Source organism: Orycteropus afer, unplaced genomic scaffold (genome assembly GCF_000298275.1).
Source record: "Orycteropus afer afer isolate SDZICR_OR568_19922 unplaced genomic scaffold, OryAfe1.0 scaffold00097, whole genome shotgun sequence".
NCBI lineage: Eukaryota > Metazoa > Chordata > Mammalia > Tubulidentata > Orycteropodidae > Orycteropus > Orycteropus afer.
Window position 1 is genome coordinate 6578676 of NW_006921684.1, and position 7976 is coordinate 6586651.

Genomic DNA, 7976 nt, shown 5'->3' on the forward strand with positions numbered 1-7976 from the left:
ATAACAAGGAGCCTGATTTCTGAACCCACACACTTAGCCATCAAACACACTGCGTTCCAGTTATCGTACTTTGGATTTCTGCTGTTGTGATGAACAGACTGTAATTAACCAGTGAATATAAGTCACAGCCACTAACGAGACAGAAAAATGTTGATTCTCCTGATATTGATCTTTATGTATTACAGCACTGGAAATAACCAAATTTCATCATTTTTGAGTTTGAGTGTCATAGACTTTTTTTTTCTTTATTGTCAAGAGCACATAACAACAACAACAACATAGTTCATGTCAGGGGCTCTGGTGGTGTAGTGCCTAAGGCATTTGACTACTAACCAGAAGGCGGACGGTTCAAACCCGCCAGCCACTCCTTGGAAGGAAGACTGGGCAATCTACTTCTATAGAGATACTGCCTTGGAAACCCAAGGAGGGGTCACTATGAGTAGAAATAGATAGCAGTGAGTTTGGTATTTTGTTTTGGTTATAGTTCGTGCACTAAAACTCTATTGTTGAATTCATTTAATGAATACAAATCGTCCCTTGTTAAAAAGTAATTCATAAAAACAAGTAACATGGTACCACTGCCTTTTGGCATCTCTCGTCACAGTTCAAGTCCAAAAATCTATTACATTTTTTAAAAAAAGAATTTATCCAATTGTGCATTATGACATATCATTCCATGTAGCTATATAAACTTGCCAGCTTACAATGAACAGAGCATTACACTCCTGTCCTGCTGGAAATGTGTGTAAACCAATTCAAAATATACTTGGTGAAAAGGCATTATCATTACCATTAATTTAGGCTGAAGAAAAGCTGTCAAGTTCTTTCTTCCCCTTCCACTTTTGCCAAAGCTTCAGATAAGGTGCTATGCATTGTGTCTTGAGACAACAAATGCCTTCATTTCAAATTTCTTATGTGCTTCTCTGACAGATTGTTTTCCCTAAGTTATAGATCTTTTTCTTCTCATTCAGTTTTATTCCACATCACTTGCAAATCTGCTGAATGTGAAGCAAAAATTCATAGTAAGAGAATGCAGCTTCTGTCTGGTCTTCAATCAAATGTTGAAAAAATTCTGTTTTGGCGGGGTTTTCATCTTTTACCACACAAAGAATTGGGCTTAATGGTCCTACTATCTCTCAGCCAAGTTATAAAGGATCTAGCTCTATCTGATGAAAGTGTATCTAGCTCTGGAAGCCGTGTCATTTTCTGTGGTACTGATGCAAAATTAGGATATACAAGCACATCCTCTGCGAAGTTATTGTTACTGCTTTTTCCAATCCAAATGTATAAAATAGAGCCAAGTCCATAAGGGACGCACCTTCTCTTGTCAGCTTCTCTGTGGGCAATTTTTTTTTTTTTAAATTGTGATTTGGGTGAAAGTTTACAGAGCAAATTCATTTTCCATACAGCAGTTCACACACACGTTGTCTCATAACATTGACTACAATTTACCCCAATGCAACAGCTCCCCTTCCACTTCCTCCCAATTCTGTGGACAATTTTTGAAGAGGTGGCTGAGGAACAATTCTGTCATTAACATGTATTGCACCCTCATCTGTTTGTCTGTCTGTCTTGAATAAGTTGGGATGAATCATTTTCATTAGATGAACAAGTGGCTGTGACTTTATCTGGCACATGGCATACACACGGTCATCCAAGTGTGTGCTTGTGCCAGTTCTAAATGCTTTCTGCTTGAGAAGGGTTAAAACATACAGAGGAAACAACTTGAGGGAGCTGGGTGCTATCAAGGCAGAGTGCTGTAAATTTGAGACGGTTGAGCCAAATGCCGATAATGAATCCACTACCGCCTTCACTAAGGCATCTCTTGCATGTGATACACTTGATGAAATTGATCGATCCACAGCCATATTTGCTAGAAGACAGATGGCAGCTTACACATCCACTCTAGCGTGTACATCTGCTAGTGAACTTACCACTGGCAAACAAAGTATATGGACTCTGATCCTCCATTCACCTTTGCTTGATATATATAATAGGGCTGTTTGGAAGCACACTAAAGAAGTATCTGTCAAATTTTCTTCAATTGGTACCTGTACTGCAAATCCAGCATCAGGACTGATGTTGGCCAGGGATAACAAATCAGTGGAATGAACAGAGAAGTTTCCATGAAAAGTGTGCATTCTAAGACCTTTAGTCCACCTTATTCTCACAACAACTTCAAATGTAATTTTTCTTGTGAGATAACGTTTTAGGTCTTTTTGTAACTTTTCTGCTTGTGAAGAATTATGAGTATGGTGGAAAGATGGATAATAATAGATGCATCCTGCAGAATGCTTGGACATACAAGTTAGAGAAACAGGATAAGAAGATTATGAACTTAAACAGAACAGATCTACTGCAGTCTGCTGTCCTGAGCAATCTAAAGCGAGTTTCTTATAAAGATCAGTTGCAGGGCCAAGGTGTTGTACAACTTTGTACTCGATCTCTGATTGGGGTCTTCCCTGGACTGCAGAGTCCTGTACCCATGGAAGGTAACCATGTCTCAAATACAAACATATGGCCACCTGTTGGAGACATTAATTTAAAGGCAGGCTGAAGAGCAGGAGCAAGGGCACTGTGTATTTCTCTTGTATTGGTGAACACTTGTATTGAGAAACACTGTGTGTGTCTCTTGTATTGGTAATGCATTGGATAAGTCTTTTAAAAGATTATTACTTTCGTATAGATTCACAAGCTAGCCAGTGTAGGTAGGAAAATATCATCTATATCAGTTGAGTGTCATAGACTTTTTAAGAGGTATTTTTGCATATATTTTTGGTTTCTTCCTTTTAAAGCAAGGAGCAGTGTTTTGTGATGGGTTCTGTTTTATAAGCGCATGAAAATGACCTTTCTAAATTATTTTCAAGGAGCTCAGGGAAATGATTGTGTAGTCATTTTGAAAAATCTTATTTCTGATTTTATCTGGGTCTCTAATGATCCTGCCCAATGTTGACCAGGGGTGGGGGTAGAGGGAAAGAACAGTATTTGGCAAAAATATGACGATAGGAACTCTCAGAAGAAAGAATAAATAAACAAAGAACAAGATGGGAATATATGAGTTAGGATGATATGAGTTTCAAGTGAAAGAAAACTGATTCACTGGCTTAAACAATAAAGAAAATATGTGACCCCACATTACAAAAAGTCCGAATTAGGGCAGCTTTGGTTAATTCCGGGACCCAGACAGGTTCTTCCCATCGTTCTGCTTTGCCTTCTTCAGTGGGTCAGCTTGTCCATAAAATGGCTGCAGAATTTCCAGGCACCACATTCAGGTATGACAAAGTCCAGTGGAAGGAGAGAGGGTCTTTTTTTGTGGGTCTCTTTTCAAGGTATGGAGACCTTTCCCAAAAGCAACCCAGAAAAATTTCTTTCCCATTTTAGTGGCAAAGATTAGCCTGCCCAGGCCTAAAACAATCATTAGCAAAGAGGATGGGACCATCATAAGTGACTGAAAATCATGATTCACATGTGAGCTGGGATTTAACTTTGTTACCTGAGGGGAGAGTTCCTGAACTAAATTGTTTGGTTAACAAAGAGAAGTGGATAATGGATATTGAGTATGCAACAAGGTCTAATATTTGATGGAATAAAGACTAATATTTGCTTGGCCTTATTCTGTGCCAACGGCTTTACATGGATTCTTTCATTTAACCCTTATAGTAACCAATGAAGAACCTTAAGTGTTTGCTATTGTTAGGTGCCATCAAGTAAATTCTAACTCATAGCGACCCGTGTGTTCTGTGTGCAACAGAATGAAACATTGCTCACTCCTACGCCATTCTCACAGTCATTGGTATGCTTGAGCCCATTGTTGCAGCCACTGTGTTAATCTTGTTGAGGTCTTCCCCTTTTTCACTGACCCTCCACTTTACCAAATATATCCTTCTCGAGGGACTGGTCCCTTCTGACAACATGACCAAAGTATGAGAAATGAAGTCTGGCCATTCTCCCTTCTAAAGAACATACATGTGAAGCTATTGAAAATACCCTGGCTTGGGTCAGGCACACCTTAGTCTTCAAAGTGACATCTTTGCTCTTAAACACTTTCAAGAGGTCTTCTGCAGCAGATTTATCCAGTGCAATACATCATTTGATTTCTTGACTGCTGCTTCCATGAGTGTTGATTGTGGATCCCAGTAAAATGAAATCCTTAACAACTTCAATCTTTTCTTCACTTATCATGAACCTGACACATAGAGACCACCATGCATCTGTCAGTCTGTCATACAGTGGTGGCTGGCTTGTTGCTGTGAGGCTGGAGGCTATGCCACCAGTATTTTAAATACCAGCAGGGTCACCCATGGAGCACATAAAAAACCTAATTTATTGAAGATGACATGGACTGACTGCTTAATCATTCAAACTCAGGTCTGACTGACTTCCAAGTCTATTCTTTTTCCAAATCACACAAGTTTCAGTTATCTGTCAATGTGACCTTTAAAGTAAATTTATTCTAAATCTCCTTGATAGATTACTTCAGTTTCTAGCACCACAAGAACACTTACCTAAAATTATATTTGTTGTTGTTGTTATGTGCCATCGAGTAGGACACGACTCATACCGACCCCTCCTTGAGTTTCCAAGGCGGTATCACTACGGAAGTAGATTGCCCAACCTTCCTTCCGAGGAGTGGCTGGTGAGCTAACCAGCCTTCTGGTTAGCAGTCAAGTGCCTTAGGCACTATGCTACCAGAGCTCCTAAAATTATATTTACACAAATGTAATCATATTATACTTGCTGATTCGTGATCTGCTTTTAAAAACTATTTGCCAATCTCATGAGTGAAAAATGTACTTTGATGTTTTCATTTGCTTATATGAGTTTTCATAAGCTTTTACAGTCTATTCTCCACCCAGCTGCCAAAGGGATTCTTTAAAAAAATAAGTCAAATAATGTTACTCATCTGCTCAAAATACTTCAGTGGTTTCTCATCTCACAGAAAAACTAAAACCAAAATCCTCACAATTATTTTCAAGGCCTAATAGGAATGATAAATTCTTTGTCCCTATTACCTTTCTAATCATAATTCCTAATATTCTCCCCTCCACCTATCCACTTCTGACACACTGGCTTCTTTGCTTTTGTTGGAACATGCCAAGTACAGGCTTGCCTAAGGACCTTTGCACGTGCTATTTTCTCTGCCTAAAAGGCTCTACCATAGATATCTACATGACTGGCCCCTTCATCTCCTATATATTGTTGCTTAAATGTGACTTTCTCCATAAGAAATTCAATAACCAGCCTATGTAAAACATCCTTTATCTTTCTTCCATGATTTATATGAAAGTACTTATTATCTTCTAACATACTATATAATTTTCATCTCCCAACAACACCCACTAAACTAGAAGTTCTATGAAAATAAGCACTTTTGTCTGTTTTGTCCAATGGGGTATCCTTTGTGCTAAGATCAGTGTCTAGCATATATTACACAGCAAAAGATACACCAATTCAATAGTTTCTACGTGTATATTTCAGTAACATTAATTACATTCCTCAAGTTGTGCAACCATTCTCACTCTCCTTTTCTGAGTCATTTCTCCCCCATTAACATAAATTCAGTGTCCCCTAAGGTTCCTATCTAATCTTTCAGGTTATTGTTATCAATTTGATCTGATGTAGATATTTCTTAAAAGAACATCGTGCTCAAGGCAGATCTTTTTCACTAGTTAATCTAAACTATGTTTCAGTTCCCCAATCATAAAATGGAAAGAAACAGCTGTAAACATCCATTAATAATTAGAATGTGGAACACATGAAGTATGGATCTAAGAAAATTGGAAGTTGTCAAAAAAGAAATGAAATGAATAAAGATTGATATTCTAGGCACGGGTGAGCTGAAATGGACTGGTATTAGCCATTTTGAATCAGATAATCATATGGTCTACTATACTGGGAATGACAAATTGAAGAGGAATGGCATTGCATTCAGCACCAAAAAGAACGTTTCAAGATCTATTTTGAAGTACAATTCTGTCAGTGATAGGATACTATCCATATGCCTACAAAGAAGACCAGTTAATACTACTATTGTTCAGATTTATGCACTAACCACCACTAAAGCCAAAGATTAAGAAATTGAAGACTTTTACCAACTTCTGCAGGTGAAATTGAGCAAACATGCTGCAATGATGAACTCAAGCATAGTGAAGATTGTGAGGATGGCACATGACCGGGGATTGGTTTGTTCTGCTGTACATAAAGTCACTATGAATCAGAGCCGACTCAACGCCACATAACAACAACAACATTGTTCAATTTTAAGATGACTTTGAGGGATTTTTTTTTTAAGGTTTAAAGATTATCTCAGAGCAATAGTTTCAGGGGTTCATCCAATCTCTATAGCACCAGAAAGTCTAGAGTCCGTGAAAAAAAACAAAATTTGAAATTTTGTTCTGCATTTTCCCCATTTTGATCAGGATTCTTCTATGGATTCCTTAATTAAAATGTTCAGTAATGATAGCTGGGCACCATCCACTTCTTCAGATCTCATGGCGGATGAGGCAATTGTTCATGCAGGCAATTAGCCCACATTTCATGTTCTCCTTATATTCCTGATTTTCTTTTCTCCTCTATTACTCCAGGTGAATAAAGACCAATTGTTGTGCCTTGGATGGCAGCTTGCAAGCCTTTAAGACTCCAGGCACTATGCAAGGAACTAGGAGGTAGAACAAAAGCACCACACATGTGATCGGCCTAACCCTCCAAAGCAACCCATGAGATGTTGGTTGTACACAAGCAGTCTCAGCAGCTACTCTCTTTTTTTGTCTTTAAATATTTCTATCACACTATTTTTACCAATTCAACTTTTTATAGGTGTACAACTTATTGACAGCAATTACAATAATGAGCTGCGTAACCCTGTTGTTGTTATGTGCTGTCAAGTTTGACCCAACTCATAGCAACCCCTCCTTGGGTTTCCAAGGTGGTATCACTACAGAAGTAGATTGCCCAACCTTCCTTCCAAGGAGTGGCTGGTGGGTTTGAACTGCCAGCCTTCTGGTTAGCAGTCAAGTGCCTTAGGTACTATGCTACCAGAGCTCCTAACCTTACTCTTAAACAATACTATTCTTCCATCATCATTAACCTCCTTTCCTTTTCCCTTCCTCCTGGTCCCTGGTAACTACTAATAAACTTTGAGCTCTATACATTTGCCTTTTCTTGTCTTTTTATTTAAGTGAGTTAATGCAATATTTGTCCTTTTGTGAGGCTTATTTTGCTCAGCATGTCTTCAAGCTCCATTAATACTGTACCAAGTATTAAGATTTCATTTCTCTTACTGGCTGGGTAGTATCCCATTTTATGTATGTACCACAATTTGTTTATCCATTTATCTGCTGATAGGCTGAGTGAATATTTTAATGTATTTATTGGTCATTTATATTTCTTCTCTCATGAATTTCTTGTCATGTCCTTTGCTTATTTTTCTATTGAGATATTCAACTTATTTATTAGTTTGTACAAGCTGTTTGTATTTTAAGAATATCAGCCATTTATATGGCAAACATTATATGGCTGTGGTATAGTGAATTACTTGGTATGGCTTTTCTAGCCATAGTCTTTGTAACTCCCACCGGATTACTGGGTAGGACAATGCAAATAAGGTGTGTAAAACTCTGATGTTGGGATTGGTTCGTTTTGTCACTCTGCTAGGCTTAAAATGAGCCTTCTTAAAGGCAGAAAGGGGACTCTCACTGCCATCAAGAGAGAAGAGCTGGAGGTGAAGTAGACTGCATCCTTGGACCCAAGATCCCTCCACTGGACCTCGATGGCAGAGATGCCTGGCAGAGAGATGGTAGCAGTGGAGCCAAGAGTCATGAGACAGAGCAGCAGGCTTACCTGGCCCACAGAGCGCCCTTGGGCAGGAGGCTTGCTGGTGGAGTGGGGTGCATGTAGGTGTACCTATCAGCAGAGCTAAAAGAGCTTTGTAACACTTGACCCAGCAGGGCAGAGGCCAGACCAAGAGGCCACCGGCC

At 38.9% G+C, this 7976-nt stretch overlaps 1 pseudogene; it reads right to left on the bottom strand.

Annotated features, from left to right (window-relative positions):
• Positions 1 to 983: 983 nt before the first annotated feature.
• On the bottom strand, positions 984 to 2649 carry LOC103198587 (annotated as a pseudogene).
• Positions 2650 to 7976: the final 5327 nt, after the last annotated feature.